The sequence below is a fragment of the Suricata suricatta genome, chromosome 2 (assembly GCF_006229205.1).
Source record: "Suricata suricatta isolate VVHF042 chromosome 2, meerkat_22Aug2017_6uvM2_HiC, whole genome shotgun sequence".
Classification (NCBI taxonomy): domain Eukaryota; kingdom Metazoa; phylum Chordata; class Mammalia; order Carnivora; family Herpestidae; genus Suricata; species Suricata suricatta.
In genome coordinates, this window is record NC_043701.1 from 69,855,169 (window position 1) to 69,868,934 (window position 13,766).

The 13,766-nt window shown below is 37.4% G+C and overlaps 1 long non-coding RNA gene across 1 annotated transcript in view; it reads right to left on the reverse strand.

The window, feature by feature from the left end:
- Nucleotides 1–8,697: 8,697 nt before the first annotated feature.
- Nucleotides 8,698–13,766, reverse strand: part of LOC115306474 — a 196,228-nt gene continuing 191,159 nt past the window's right edge. The window contains exon 3 of the long non-coding RNA XR_003915340.1: nt 8,698–9,530. This is a non-coding gene — a long non-coding RNA (uncharacterized LOC115306474). The remainder of the gene's footprint in view (nt 9,531–13,766) is intronic.

Genomic DNA, 13,766 nt, shown 5'->3' on the forward strand with positions numbered 1-13,766 from the left:
CAGGGTGGACGGCACCTCTTTCACTGACACCTAAATTTCCAACTGTCATCAAAAATCAGTTTATCAGATGAACTAATATACTTTGAAAGGAGATTTCCAGGCACTATGAGAACTTATGTAGATTTGGGTTAAAAAATAAAAGGGAACTTTAAACATAGTCTTAGATGTTTCTTAAATATACTTTGTATGACACTTTTATGCATTTTGTATGCATGTATGCATGTGAAGGACACTTTTATGTATTTTTACCCTTTGTTGTAAGACGTAAGCCTCATATGGGTCATAGATTCCTTTTAGAGAACAAAAGCAAAAAATAATCAAAGCTTTTTATAGGTTAAAAAGTAGAAGCTGGTCTTACTGTCATGTGCAGGAAAGTAACCTAGGGATTACCAGGACAGGATGGTTATGGAAAAGCATTCAATGAAGTATAGAATTGTAATCAGCCTTCCTCTTCTTTCAATTACCTGAGTTTTCCAAGGAAATCTGTATCATCTGGAGACAGATATTTCGTTCTTTATTCCTATTACATCAATATGAATAAACAGCACTAGCACAGGGTTAGGTTACTTTAAGGTTTAGGGGGTTAAATGAGAATTTTGTAAGCATAATGACTTTTGAAAACTAATTCCAAAGCTAGGTACCATTTTAATTTATAAGAAGTACTGTGTTGTAATTGTAACTGATAATTCACTGTGCCATTCTGTTTCAATTGTGATGGAGAAAGCTAATTCCTGAGTTTAAATTAAAACATAAGAAAGGCAGGCAGGCAGGCAGGAAGAAACATTACTGAACTACCTTGATGCCATAAAGGGAGTCCGAGTCCTGAAATATTATGGCTGAGGTAGCAATCATTTACAAAACTAAATAATTTCTTGTCATGATATGCTCAGCCTTTGCAAGTATTGTTACTACTGATAAAATTTGGTTCTATTTCTACCCCTTTTGTATAAAAGAGCAACTGTAGTAAATAGTCATATTTTTTCCTCTTTCACACAATTATATATATACACACATACACACACACAGACACACATGCACTACACACCTTGTATATAAGGTATATACATTCATATATATCAACACAACCAGGACCCTTAAAATTAAAAATTGAGGATTATGCTATGTTATATCAAACAATGTATTTTTATCTTATTCTTACTTTTAAAGGAATATTCAACAGGACTTTTTTTTGTTATTTTTGGCATTTTTGGACCTAAATCGTCACAACTTTTAGCACTGATTAAAATAGTCACAGAACTTATTATTTATATACTCAAGCTGTGATTTTCATAAGTTTAGGTGGTTTTTTTCTTAATGTTTTATTTATTTTTGAGAGAGAGACAGCATGAGCAGGGGAGGGACAGAGAAAGAGTGAGACAAAGAATCCAAAGACAGCCTCTAGGCTCTGAGCTAACTGTCAGCACAGAGCCTGATGCAGGGCTCAAACCCACAAACCATGAGATCATGACCTGAGCCAAATTCGGATGCTTAACTGACTGAGCCACCCAGGTGCTCCAAGTTTTGGTGTTTTAATAGGGGAATGATTACCCTATTCTAAAGTTAATTTTTTTTGTTTTGTAAAATGAAAGGCTTCCTTCCCCCCAGCTACATAGGTAATACTATATTAGGGAAATGTTGATTTATGTGACAGATAATACCTTATATTTTAAAGACTTAACATAGAAAAAACGTGTATTTTGCTCAATGAGTGAATAGTCCAATGCAGTCTTCATTGTCACCAAGCAGATTTGTCCTGGTGATGATTCAGGGAGCCTGGTTCTTTCCTTCTCATGGCTCCTTTGTCTCCAAGGCCCTGGATTCTTGAATCCAGAAAAGGAGAAATGGCATTAAACAAGAAATCTTCACTTCTTAACTGGAAACGTATCACTTCTACTCTTATTCTCTAGTGGTAAACTAGCCAAATGGCCCTACCTAGATGCAAGTGGAGGTTCACAAATGAGGTCCCTATCTGGGCAGCAACTTCCCATAAACACTACAGAAGCCAGAGCAGAAATTCTAGTAGCAAATTAGTGGTCTTGGCCACAGCCTATGTATCCTCTGACCAGAACCTTCGGTCTTATAAGCTGCATTCCTGTCCCTTTCCTTGATCCAGGCCCATGTCAAGGAACTCTACATAGTTCACAATTCTAATACTTTCAAATATAGTTCCCCAGGACACAACAACCCCCAAGAACAAGTTTCTGGCTGCTCTCAATACCACATACCAACACTATAGAGGTTAATGTTATAAAAATTCCCATATGCAAAAGGAGGAAGGGTATACATACAACAGTTACTATTTCTCAGCAATGACGAGATCCTGCTAAGAAGACATGGTGAAACCCACCCTTAAACACGTTCCATGACAAGGCCCTGATTTCTGACTCTGAAATGTACTCCCTTATCTGTTATTTTCAACGGCTGCTGCATCTAACCTGATCCATTATCCTCCATGATGGATTCTGAAATGAACAGTAGGGAGTATATCCACTGTGATGGTAAGAACCAGATCCCCCAAAAAAAGGTTTACATTTTAAGCCTTAGAACCCGTAAGTATGTTAATTTACAAGACAAGGGAGAAGGTTGCACGTGGAATTGAGGTCATTACCTAACCTTAATATGAGGAGATTGTCCTCAATTATCTGGATGGGCCCAATAAAATCAGAAGATTCCTCACATGTGAAGGAGGGAGGCAGGAGACTCAACGTCAGGATAATACAGCAGAAGAAAGACTTAAGTAGTCATTGCTGGCTTTTAAGACAGAAGGAGGACATGAGCTAGAGAATGCAATGGTCTCTAGATAGTGGGAAAGGTGAAAAAAAGTATTCTTTCATGGAAGAGAAAACATGGCCCCATTGACATTTTTATTTAAGTCCACTGAGACACACTAAATCTCCGACCTCCAGAACTATAAGATCATCAATTTGTGTTGTCTGAAGCCACTGCATTTATGGTAAGAGCAGCAGTAGATTTGGGGTCACAATTCCTTTTATTATAAATTTAAGGGAACAGAGACCTTTCTTTGAACAGCTGTAGGCTTTCTCTTTTAGATCAAGGTCATGTTTTGTTTGGATTTGGTTTTTAACAATAGAATTAACTAAAAATTTGGAGGTTTCTGATCTAATTACTTCCATCAGTAGTGTTATAATAATCACATTCAGAAGTTATTTCTTAGACTTCATTCTCAAATCTGCTTTAGTTCTTTATCTCCCTCCCTCCTTCTGTTTCTGTCTCTCAAACATCAGTTTCCTTAGTGCCAGATGAAATCATAACCTTCTTTGAAATAAGACACTCTTAAACCAATCTTTGCCATAGAGGTGAGCTTTTCATCCTGGTTTTACATGGTCCCTTTTCTTTCCTATAAAATTCCATGAAGTCATGTAACAATCCAACAGGTACTATCTTCATTATGATTTTTTTTCCTTTTTGTTTTGTTGTTGTTGTTATTTTAATTTTGACAAAGCTATAGTTTGAGAGGAATTTTTTTTAATGTTTATTGTTGAAAGAGAGAGAGACAGACAGACAGACAGAGTGGAAGTGGGAGAGGAGCAGAGAGAGAGGAAAACAGAATCCAAAGCAGGGTCCAGGCTCTGAGCTGTCAACACAAAGCCCAAAGTGGGACTTGAACTCAGATTACAAGATCATGACCTTAGCCAAAGTCGGACGCTTTACTAATTGAATCACCCAGGCACCTGGCAGTACCTTTATAAAGTTCTGACAGTAACAATTTGATGAAATGTTTTGACACTGCAGAACATGAGTCTCCCTATGTTTCTAGCATTTTATATCAACTTCTTTGCTGATCAACCCCTGACCATTAACCAAAATCACTTATTTTAGGTTTTGGTTCTGGTACCACCCAGTTTAAGTAATCACTTTCTGTATTAGTTTAGGAATGTTAACTATTGTTACAATAAACCCATATGGGTCAGTAGCTCAACAAAATGGATGATTACTTTTTAGTCCATTAATAGTACAACTAGGAGATTCACCCAGGTTTATTAGCCAAACAGTTTCCATTAGTCTCATGGCCCCAGGCTCCCTAAAACTCTGTCACCTGCAAAAGAAGACAGTGAGAAGAATGCAGACTTTTATTTGTTTTGAGAAAGAGAGAGAGCAGAGAGAATGAGTGGGGGAGGGGCGGAGAGAGAAGGAGAGAGAGCATCCCGAGCAGGCTCCATGCTATGAGTACAGAGCCCAAGAGGGTGCTCAGTCTCAGGAACCATGAGATTATTCCTGAGCTGAAATCAAGAGCTGCAGACATTTAACTGACTGAGCCAACCAGGAGCCCCTATAGCCTTTTCTTTTAAAAGACTGATATAAAAGCAACTTACAGAATACTTACTCATATTTCAATGGGAGAACTAATCACATGGCCCTGTCTTGGAGCAAAAGGGTTGGAAAATACAGTCTTTTTTCCAAGCATGGACTTGCCAAAGTCAATTTTATACTATGGGAGGAGGGCTACATATTTTGTTAGACAGTTAGCTGTCTTTGCTACTAATACATATTCATCATATTCAAAACAGTATTTAAAATTTTTTCTTATAAAGGTTTTGCTAACTAGGACTATGTCCTCAGCCAAGATGGAAAACCACTGCTTTAGAAGTATGATGCCACATCCGAAGAGAAGGAATAGCAGGCACAAAAATGTTGAGTAGTTGGAGAACTAAGTAAGTGAATACCTGACAGAGATAAAGGTCAGGGACACACAAAAACTGTAAAAGACTACCAAAGAGGAGGGGCGAGGGTAAGGAGGAAAGAGGGGAGGAGGAAGAAGGAGAAGAAGCAAAGGGAAAGGAGGAAGAGGTGGAGGAGGATAAGGTACAATAGTCCCTACACTTTTAAACCTTAACATTTTTTAGGGAAAGGCAGTAAGCAAATGACATATAATCACAAAAAGTGAAAGTGCTATTATAAATGAAAAGTATAATATACTATAAGAAAGTTCAGGGGTGCCTGGGTGGCTCAGTCAGTTAAGTGTCCATCTCTTGATTTCAGCTCAGGTCATGATGTCATGGTTTGCGAGATAGAGCCCTGAGCCCTCCTTTAGGCTGTCACCCTGGAGCCTGCTTGGGATTCTTTCTCTCCCTTTCCCTGACTAGCATTTCCTCAGGTATTCTAGAGATGCTAAAAGACTGAACCACAGGATCAAACATTTAGAAAACTGAAGAAAATAAAAATAGACTTACAGGGATCCAAATAGTGGGAATAGCAGACAAGGACAATCAAATAAGTATGTTTAAATATTCAAGAAAAGAGAAAAATATGGAGAAATAAAGGAAATGCTGGAAAGCGTTGTCAGAGAATTGTTATTTAAAAAAATACAATGGAAATTTTAAAACTAAAAAATAGCTGTGTTTAACAGCATATTGGACATGTAGCAAACAAGATTAGGGAATGGGAATACAGATTTATGCAACCTTCCAAACTAAAGAGAGAGAGAGGGAGAAAAGACACATACGGAAAAGAGTTTATAAACATGTGGGACAGAGGATAAAGGTCTAACACACACATAATTGGAGTCTCATAAGGTAAGGAGAATAGAGCAGAGGCAGAGGGAATGGTTGAGAATTTCTACAAACTTATAAAAAATAATGTCAGCTCAGGTATTTAGGAAGCACTATGCAGATTGATCAGTAATACAAAAAGAAAGTCAGAGTTAAGCATGTAATAGTCACACATCTAAAAATCAGAAACAATGAGGAAATTTTGAAAGCAATCTGATGAAACAATAGGGCCAGAGACAGCAAAAAGTTTGTCACATTCAAGGAAGAAATCTTAGAAATCTTAAAAGCCAATATAGTTGGACTTTAGGTAAACAAACAAACAAACAAACATAAAAGGAGTGATTCCCTATAAGGTTACAAAGGGAAGAAATAGTCAAAATTATATAGAATGTTCAAAATGCTACTGAGTTTAGATTTTACCTTAGGGCTATGAAGAGTCACTGAAGCATTTAACTGGAGGATGGCAGAATTAGATACACACAATTAAGAGTTTCTCTTTGCAACTCTGAGGAGAATAGATTGGGGGTGGAGGGGTGGTAAATAGGGAGACCAGATATCTGGTTACCTAAAATCAAAAGGTATTACAATAAGACAAGGCACATTTTGAACAATTAAGGCACAAGGTAAGAGAACACTACCAGTAAGAATTACTTGATCGTTGGTCTCTATGCATGGAGTGAGATTTTGTAAAAATGTCTCCAGCCAGGGACACTGGCAAAGCTGAAATTGCTGGACATAGTCCAGTGATCAATTATTAATGATCAAAGCTGGGGGAATGGAAGACTGCCAGATAGGGACCCGGGGAAATTGATACTGCTTATTCCCTGAAAAGATATCTTGTCCATTATTTTGGTTTTATCCACATGATTTAAGAACTGTTGAGGCTACATATAGTCATCATGGGTATAAAAATCTACTTGGGTTAATCGAAGTTAAGGAAACTAAAAACTATTAGGCACTTATTAGCATCAGACACTGGTGTGTGTTTTATATATATCAGCTCCCTGAATTTTCACAACTACCACGTGCAGGAGGTCTAACTCCCCTTATACAAATTGAAACTAAATTTAAATGGTTTGTTGAGATTGAAAACAAGATTCTGAAACTTTTTTAGAAAGGCACACTGCCAAGCTTCACTGACTTTGAAGCCTGTGGTGTTCTCACTGTATCCTGATCTGGAAAACTCTTTAGATTTTCTTCACATCTTTATCACACTTACAGTAAGGACTAAGGTGGGGGCTGGATTTGGGTTCCATAGAAAGTAGGGCTGGGAAGGATGTAATCACTGCTGTGTCAGGTTGAGGAACCACAGGGCAGGGGCATAAAGGGAAGGTGACTCCCTTTTGATGATTATTCTGAGCTTTATTTTTCCATCTTGATGAGTCACATATAATTTTGTTTTATGATGACTTCTAGTAGCTACAGTGATAAAATATTAATAAGCATATGTCATTCCACAGAATAAGGTCATCACAATGATGTAAGAAATTAAGAGATGGTTATGATACTTACTAACATTTCTGAAAAATATATAGAATCTTATCAGTTTTCCCTGTTTGTAACCATTTGTGATGGTGTCTGTGTATAAAACTCTACACCTGACAATGTCTTCAGTGGGTTTTTAAATAAAGACGAGGTTGAAAATATGGAATTTATTGTCCAATTTTGCTCTTTAATCAAAGATTATGTACCACATGAAAAATCCTGTGCATTATATAAGACTTAACTATTTCTCTGGGAAGAAAATGAAGGATTGAAATAGAGGAAGATACAGTAATGCATGAAAATGCATTTTGTAAAAATGACCTAATGTCTCTGCTCCAGATTCCAAACTCTGCATCTCATGAAGGATGACCAGTCAAGTGAAGAGGCAGGAAATTGTAGAATTTCTTAAATGGTAAAGATAGAAGCTCAGATTTTAATCTTCTAGCTCCTGAAACAGTTTGCCTGATTTGCACGAGAATGAGAAACATTCCTGTAAAGGACCTCGCTGTATTCTAGAAAAGGCAGGGAAGTTCATGGAAACTTTGCCACATAGGCGTCTAGCCCATCACTACTCACTTCGTGGACAGTATGATTCTTGGAACCTTAAGAAATCAGCCTGTCTCTAATGGGATTAATATCGGCACTCTACCACTTATCAAATTTGTGACTTTTTCAGGTTTACTGGGATTTTATTTACTTCAGTTTAATAATGTGAAAAATGAAAATAGCAGTAGAACCTCTTCCTTGAAGTTACTATAATGGTCAAATCAGTTAATATATCAAATGAGAATATCGTCTGGAAAATCACCACTGCATGAGCATTAGAGGCTGTGTCATCATGGTTATTCCAATGTTACCATTAATATATCATCAGAACCAACACTTCTCTGTTTCCTGTGACTTTCCCTTTGGGATTTCTGTTTTGCTCACGAGACTGGTTAAATATTTTATTCTCTCTTTCTTAGATATGATTTTTCTTTGATTTTACTTTTTCATGTTTTTTTCCTCCCTGCCTCCCTCCCCTCTTTCCTTTATAACTCTATGCTTCAAATTACGTTACATTTAATATGTGACATACACAAAATATTCCCAACAAATTGCAAGTTTTAATGAAACAGAATAACTTCTATTTATATGAAATACAATTAATAAATTAAACACTCCCATACCTGCCACTTAGGTTGGAAAATAGAATGTTCCCAAGATACTTTTGGGTCCCCTGCTTACAGCACCCTGGTTCCACTACCCCCCACCCCTTCACTACAAATTCACTAGTATCTTAAACTTTCTATTTGTCACGACCTCTTTTTTTATGTATAAACAATTTTATCTATGTATTTCTTTAAAATTTTTTTTAAATGTTTAATCATTTTTTGAGAGATACAGAGTGACAGAGCATGAGCAGGGGAGGGGCAGAGAGAGGGGAGACATAGAATCCAAAGCAGGCTCCAGGCTCTGAGCTGTCAGCACAGAGCCCTATGTGGGACTCAAACTCAGGAGCTGTGAGTTCATGACCTGAGCCAAAGTCAGATACTTTACTGACTGAGCCACCCAGGCACCCTCTATGTATTTCTAATCAATGTACTGTTTAATGTTGCATGTATCAAGACTTCATAAATGAGATTTTACTGTTTATAGTTTTTCATGTTTTATTTTTCTACTCAACTTCATGACCCCAAGATAAACTCATGCTCATTTTAGCTACAGATCATTCATTTTTATTGCTGGTGAGCATTCCATGGTATACATTCACCGTAATTATCTGAACCATTTCATTATTGATAGACCTCTGTGTAGTCCCTAATCCTCTACTAGCGTCGACCATGTTCCTGTGACCATCCTTGTACCTATTTCTTAATTCATATGTTTGAGACTTTCTTTAGGACATGATCCTAAAAATGAGCTCTTGGGTAGTGAGGTATGCACAATTTTACTACCTAATGCCAAATTGTTTTCAGAGTAACCACCATTCCAACTAGTAATATATAAGAATATGGGTTACTCCAGAGCTTTGCTTATGCTTGATGTTATCTCTTTTTTTTTCTTCTTGCTACAGCAAAAACTTAAAAGGAGATTGACCTAGAATTCAGAATAGAAGGGTTTATAGCATTCTGTGGGGCCAAAAGGCAAGCATCATTTTTATCATAGTCAATTAAAAGCTTTACCTTTGAAAGTTACAATGTTTTTACAAACTTGGTAGATAAGAGTATTAGAAAGAGTAGTTTGCAGAAATTGAAATGTTTCAGTACCATAATTGGCTCCCCCCATGATCAAGTACATAAAAGAAAAAAAAAGAATATAATTCAGTGAGCTATTATGGCTAGAGAATGGGGGACCTATCAGTGCTATATGAACACATTGACAAGCTGGAGGGCATTCTCTACCAAAAGGTTAGGGATCAAGGATACAGAGATAAAATGCTTCCACCTTTGTTTTTGGAAATGGCATTGAGTCATGCCAACAAAGCTCAGTGCGGAGGCTGACTTATCTTAGGAAGTTTGCATTCTACAGCTCTCGAACTCCAATGACAAAAGCCTAAAAAAAACAGATGAAACAATTTGTCATTATTAAATATTCTGCTAAAACTACATAGTGTGCATAATGTTTCTAATAATTAAATGGAAAATGCAAAACAAATTTATTGATCTATATTTAAAATTTTTTGTGTAGAAATTCCTATGGTTTCCAATATTAAAAGTAGAGAGTTTGATCCCATAAGCACAATTTTAGAAGGACTTTTTGGGTCTTTGATAACTGAAAAATAGACTTCCAATGGAGAGAGTTAAGATAAGTGTGTGTGTATGTGTCTGTGTATGTATATATATGGTGGGGGGATGGTGCTCGGGGAATAGACAAAGACTGCTTGGGAAGTAAGAAGTCTTGCAAAAATTATCAGGCCCACAAAAATTCCATTTGGGCTGCCAAATTTGCATTAGTCCCGCCCACAGTTTGAAATGTCACCCCACCCTCTCCTTGCCATCTGCACTACCACCTACTGATTCCTATGTCTCTAGTCTTAGAGAACAGAAGCATCTGCCTATGACAGGCACATTCGGAATTGCCCCCTAAACACAGATTCAAATGAAAAATTTTAAAAAGTATATATGAAAGTCAGGCTGTACATTTTCGAGTCAGAACTTTACCATCATAAGGTTTTCAAGCTGGTTTCTTTTCCCCTGATCTGTTCTATATTATAATAATACAAGAAAGAGAACATTTTTATGATGGATCTAAAATCACGTGGGCTAGTAACATACAACCTGTGTAAACTTCTTTGCTTGCTGCTAATTATGTGATGTTGCTATTTTTCCAATGATTATTTGCCATCCATGAATTATTCACTCAATACAGTTTTGTGCCATGGAAAGATACAAAGAAAAAAAATCAGTAAAATACATTTTCTCTATGTTTGAAGACCATGATGGAGAGTAGTGCTATCTAGAAGAAATGCAAATTATGCCATATACAAAAAATTTTAATTGTTTAGTGGCAAGGTTAGAAGGAGTAAAAATCAAAGAAGTCAGTTTTAATACTTTTATCTCAATATATCCAAGATAGTATCATTTCAACATGTAATCCATATACAAAATATTATTGTGATACTGTATATAATTTTTTGGGAATACCATATCTTTAAAATCTGGTGCAATATTTTACAATTAAAGCACAACTCAATGTGAGCTAGCCAGTCACATCTCAAGGGTTTATGAGTCACATGTGGTTAGTGGCTGCTCCATTGGACATTATCTTTCTAGCAAAGAGAAGACATTTAGTCATCATTCCAAAGTAAGGAAAATAGCAAACAAATTAATACATACAATGCAATCAATGGATAATGAGAGTGAGAACAGGTATTTACAGCTAATTTTAAGATATTGGGAATGGTTGGGAATGGTTTCCAAGCAGAATTTTAGGCCAAGGACTGATAATAAACAGGAACTACACTTGCAAAACAGAGAAGCACAGGAAAGAGGGAGAATTTTTCAGGTCAAATGAGCAATATGTGATAAGTTGAAACTCTGAATAGGTACGTTCCAGGGAAACCTATCCAAGAGCTATGGGGACTGATGTTATGTAACAGATGAATGTTCAAGATGTAATGGGAATAAGTAGAGCAGTATAATTCTGGGATCAGGAAAGAAGGCAAGATTGTAGCCAGGACTTGAAGAATGGATAGTTGTCCTAAAAATGGATGAGGAGGATTGGGAAGGAGAGAGGCCTTCCCAGGCAGAATGTTAAGCTTAAAGCTGTGAAAACGGCATGATAATACATGAAATTTGATATAGTTCCTTTAGGACAAAAATTAAGGTGTTAGTGTTAGTGACAGGAAGTGAATCAAAAGTGTAACATGGGGCCAGATCATGAAAGGCTTTGCTTGCCAGGATAGGTAGGAACTTTATTCCAAAGTGATCAGCTGTTGTTGAAGAGCAAGCCAATGCCATGATCGATGATCAGGCTGGCACAGTACAGCCATCCATCTGCAATGGAGACACACACTCAGCGGGCAAGAAGAAATGCCATTTAGGTGGTCCACAATCTCTCAAACTGCCTTGTCTCCATTATCTGGAGAATTTCAAATGTACTGACACTCAAATTCTTATTTGACTTTTGCTCGGTCATTTTGGCAAGTGGTAATCATGACACTGTAGGTTTTTGCTTTTTTGTGTGTGTTAGTCACTCTAGGTTGCTGTAAGGAAATACCAAAGACTGAGTGGTTTAAACAACAGAAATATACTTTGTTATAGTTCTGGAGGCTGGAAAAATCTGAGAACAGGGAGCCAATGTACGAGAGTTCTGGTGAGAACTCTACTCCGAGCTCGTGGACAGCCACCTTCTCCCTGTGTCCTGACATGGAGGAGAGAGAGAGTGGGTGTCTCTCCATATCAAGACAGAGGCCCTATTGGATTAGGGCCCCACCCCCGTAATTTATTTAACCTTACTTACTTCCTTAAAAATTCTATTTCTAATAGAACCATAGGGAGAGGCAAGCCTTCAACACAGGACTTTTGGGAGGACACAATTCATTCCATAGCACAGTCTAACCAGACCAAGACACTTAGACCCTATCTCTAGGTCCAGACTATGTTGGGTCCCAGAAACCATCCTGCTCTCTGGTAGGGATCATGTTGAAGAGGTCTAAAAACTGAGCAACGTAGCCTAACAACAGCCTCAAATCTCTTCTTTTTCTGCACTTGGTTGTTACATTTTCTTATATACGAAGCTATCACCTTCTAGGCACCAGAGTCCTGTAAACCAAGAAAAGACTTGCTTCTGGCTACCCATATTCTTGCCTTGGTAACTCTGAACTTTGCTTTGTCGCTTTGCCTTTCCTTATTTTGCAATTGCAATATAAGCCTGTCTTTTGATAATAGAATCCAGTATCCTACAAGATGGACACATAGTAACTTCTCCTGTGTGCAATCCATTGTTCAGATCTAATTCAGGTTCAGACTGGCTCCTAAGAAACCATATATATTCTTCAAAATCTATCTTAAATGTCTACCTATTTAATAATTTTTTTTCTGATTTGATCCATTGGAAATGACTTCTCTTTAATTTGAACTCTATTTTGATTTATTGGTATATTTTAAATAATATGCTTTCACTATCCAAATTTTCTCTTACACTTTAACAGGATTTGCAACTTGTAATCAACATACTACAGTGTAATTGGCAGTGAAAAGAACTGTAAAGAAAGTGATTTGGCATTAAGAACAGTAAAGGTATATGTTTACCCTTCTTTGATAGCAGTCATAAAAAAGTTTGCTGATATAGAAACATATGATTGAAGACCTAATAATAAAGAGAAGGAATAAGCTATAAGAACATCAAGGGGATAAAAGGTTCCATGGGCCTTGATACAGAGGCGCCTTGTCTTGGCCAAGGACTAATCATCAGGCCAGGGAGGCTACAGAAGAGTCAGCAGTAGCTGATAAATCCATGAGCCAGGTACCTAGGGACCGGATGAAGTGGAGTCTTCTAGGTCACAGAAAGAGATCTGGATATTACTGTTATTGCAGGGTAAAACCAAGTGCAGGATTTGAGCAGCAGAGAGACATAATCAGACTTTTATCTTACAAGTATCATACTGATGTGTGTGTGTGTGTGTGTCTGGGTGTGTAACACAGACTTAAAGTTGGCACAACTAGAATAAGGGAGACCAATGAAGAAACTATCACAAATGTCCATGCAAGAAATGACAGTGGCTTAGGTGAATGTGGCGGATGCAGATAGAAAGTAACCAGATTTTGGCTGCATTTTGAACTCGGAGCTGGTCAAACCTGGTGACGGATTTGAGTATTAGTTTCAGAGTGAAGTCAAGGCTGATGTTCAAGCTTTTAAACTCAGCAACCAGGTGGTGTGAACATTTATTGAGATAGAAAAGACAGAAAGAAGAGCAGATTTGGGGTAAGAAACCAAAGATTTCTGTTTTAGGTATGCTAATTTTGAGGGAGTATGCTAATTTTAGGATTTTAATTTGTCATGCAAGTGGAAATGTTGAGCAGCAAGTAACACTTGTCAGAATTCAAAGGTGACTAGAGATATGCATTTGTGACAGAGGTAACCTGTGTGTATTGAGATTTACACACTGTCTCGTAGATCCTTACTGGCTTCCACTGTGTGGTGGTTACTTTCATCATTTCCCTATTGAGTGGGCTCTGACTCTTTGAGGAATCCTAATCCTCCCTGAAGCTCTTCATTTCAGACATTTATACTTCCAGGTAAAAGACTTCCAAGTCTCTGCTGGTCACACCAGTCCTGGTATTCCTC